Source organism: Gossypium raimondii, chromosome 3 (genome assembly GCF_025698545.1).
Source record: "Gossypium raimondii isolate GPD5lz chromosome 3, ASM2569854v1, whole genome shotgun sequence".
NCBI lineage: Eukaryota > Viridiplantae > Streptophyta > Magnoliopsida > Malvales > Malvaceae > Gossypium > Gossypium raimondii.
This window is the reverse complement of record NC_068567.1, coordinates 35,990,755-35,993,787: the sequence shown is the minus strand read 5'-3', so window position 1 is coordinate 35,993,787 and position 3,033 is coordinate 35,990,755. Positions and strand designations below refer to the sequence as shown.

The 3,033-nt window shown below is 33.9% G+C and overlaps 1 non-coding gene across 1 annotated transcript; it reads left to right on the top strand.

Moving 5' to 3' along the window:
• Nucleotides 1-2,713: 2,713 nt before the first annotated feature.
• On the top strand, nt 2,714-2,820 carry LOC128040207 (small nucleolar RNA R71). Its single transcript, XR_008194865.1, has one exon. It is a non-coding gene; the product is annotated as a small nucleolar RNA R71 (small nucleolar RNA).
• The last annotated feature ends 213 nt before the right edge of the window (nt 2,821-3,033 follow it).

Here is a 3,033-nt window from a genome sequence, read left to right as displayed (position 1 = left end):
ACCTCAACTTCTTTGGGTTCCAAATTCCTTCTGCCTTGTAAAGTGACCACTTTGCAATTCTCCTTGCCTGGTTTTCTTAGGTTCTTCATGACATTGGGCAAAGCTCCTTTTAGTCTATTGGAAACACATAAATTTACACATTTTTACATACCCTTTTTAACTTAAAATCATACAGTTTCGATAAAATTCTTGTTGAAAAAATAATTAATTTTTAAAAAATAATTAAAGTGCACTTAAAATATGAACATGTTGAATTTTAGTTAATTTTATAATTAATTTTGATGAATTTTGGTTATTTTCGATAGATTTGCACAGAAGGCGAAAAATGGCTCGGCAGACACTACTAGAAGCACAAAACTGAGAAGCAATTGAAGTATCGAGGAAAACTAAATTTCAACCTAAGATAGTCCAAAATTATATGTATTAATTCATAATATAATTAATTTTAATTTAGATCCAATTTAATTTGAGTTATTAAATTATTATTAATTAATTATGAAAAAGTCGTCCAGTTGAACTGAACCGAGTGAATTGAACCGACCAAAAAATGGACAGTCTGAAAACTGTCCCAAGAGCTGACCCAAATTAGCTTATTATCTGATTATTGAAGCTTGAAAAGAGGCCCTTGAAGACTTGTTCAAGTTGCATTCAAACCCCTCCACAATTGGTGACTTTATATATTTGTCCCAAGCCTAAATTAGCAAAGTTGAAACTATCAACCTTGCCACATGTGTGGCCGGCCAAGTGAGGGATCTTTGGCTGATAATTTTAGCTATTTTTAGCAGCCCTTCTCAGCTATAAAAACCCCCTTAGGCTGATCATTTGAAAAACACACCTCAAGCATTCAAATCTTTCCTCTATTCTCTCCACTTTCTCTCTTTTTTTTCATTTCAGAATTCCCTGGCTCTCTTGCCTATTTCTCCTCTTGGGGAATGGGCATTCATCATCTATTTGGAGCAACAATTAAGTGTTCATAGAAGCCTTGGTTGACGAGGAAAATGGAGAAGGAAGAACAGTGCAACTAGTCAAGCCACGGAAAAACATCGGATTTGATTCTTGTTCCTTATCTCTTTAATTTCTGTTGTTGTTATGCTGAACATATCTATGAATATTAATGTTGTTGGAATGGTTAATTTAATAAATTTAGCTTGAATTTAATTCGTGTAAGGTTGATTGCATTTCATTTGTTAAAATTATTGAAATTGTGTTTATGTTGTTATAGGCCTCGGTAAGATGCTTGATTAAGTAAAATCATGACTAAGTTATTCTTGCATTACAATTGTTAGGTAACTAACAAATTAATTATTTAAACGGATTGAAATTGTAATTAATGGACACAATACTTAATCAGTGCATGTTTAATCATCTAAGGTAGCTGAGGGTTAGATTAGCAACGATATCTGACGATACATTTGCGTTGCATAACTTGCAAGATTATTGTGATTAAATTGTTTCAAGGTAAGGGTACTTTGTTACCTCACATAGTCTTTTATGTGCTTATTAAATCGAGTTAATTGTTTGGATTAACATAGGGATATGTACAAGAGATTATTTTGATTTAATAAGTATGTATGTGCAAGAACATATTTGCCTATTAAGATTTGTTTAATCGGTTGAATTGACATAGAGATATAGTCAAGAGATAATGGATTTTGGTAGGTGAGTATGTTCATAAGTTAGCAAATTACCGAGTTGCCGTGAACTTATTTGTAACAATATAAATATGAGTTTAATAATTCTAAGTTAAGAAATGTAATTAATCTAACACAATTATGTCATCTTGATTAAAATTATATTTTGAAATCGTGCATTTGAGATTTATTTATTTAGTTCACTTAGTTTAAAATCTTATTTTTTAATCACCCTCTTCAAACAAAATATTTTTCTTCACCAAAGTGTTTTAAATAGCATCCATAAATAATTCTTTTCACAGTCCTGTGGGTACGATAACTCGACATTTACTTGTCACTTTATTACCTGTTGCGATTGTGTACACTTGCACATTTCCGTCTTCCATCTATTCCGAAGTTCATTGGCTAATTACCCTATCTGGTTCTCCAAATTTCTCAAAGTTGCATCATTCTTCGCCATATATGCTTTTAAAAAGTTCTCAAGATTATTAGAAGACTCAACTGTTGTTGGATTTTATATGTTGCTTGGTACAACACCTTGGGGTTTGCTTCTAAGCTCATTAGATAATTATCCCACTTGATTTTCCAGATTCTTCAATGTTGTTTCTTGGCCTTGAATCAAGGCATCATTTTTAGCAATGTATGCCTTCAACAAATTCTCCAAATTATTGGAAGGTTCAACTTGCACTGGTTTTTGAACTTGGTGATTGAAACCAAGAGGTTGATTTGATTTATGTTGCATGTAATTTTTATTCGGTCCACCTCCTTGGTAGTGGATTGGTGGTTGAGCTGCACCATAATTTAAACCGGTAGTAGTAAACTATTTCGACATTGAAGAGATAGAAGATACCTGAGCTGAGAGTGAAGAAAGGGCATCTACTTCATGTACTCTAGCTACTCGTCTTCCTAAAACTGATTGATTTGTTGGCCACCAGTAATTGTTACTAGTTATTCTCTCGATGATCTTATAAGCGTCATTCTAAGTCTTCGAAAAGAGAGCACCATTTGCAGCAACATCTACCAACCAACCTTGTGTGTGCATTGAGACCATTATAAAATGTTTTTAATTGGATACAATGTGGAATCCTGTGGTGAGGGCATTTACGTAGTAGCTCTTGAATATTTCCCATGCCTCGTATAGGGACTCATCATCCATCTACTGAAAAGTGGTGATCGCATTCCAGAACTTATCATTTTTGCTAGGTGGAAAATGCTTTACCAGAAAGCGTTCATCGCAACGAGTATGGAGACAACTTCAATCTCAATGCCTCTTCAGTTACGCTGGCCATCTTAAAGGAATTACTCACCTCCACAAACAATCGAAGATGAAGATGCAGATCTTCTGTGGGCATTTCACTGAACTGGCCTATTGGTTGAAGTATCTGAAACATCACAGGCTTCA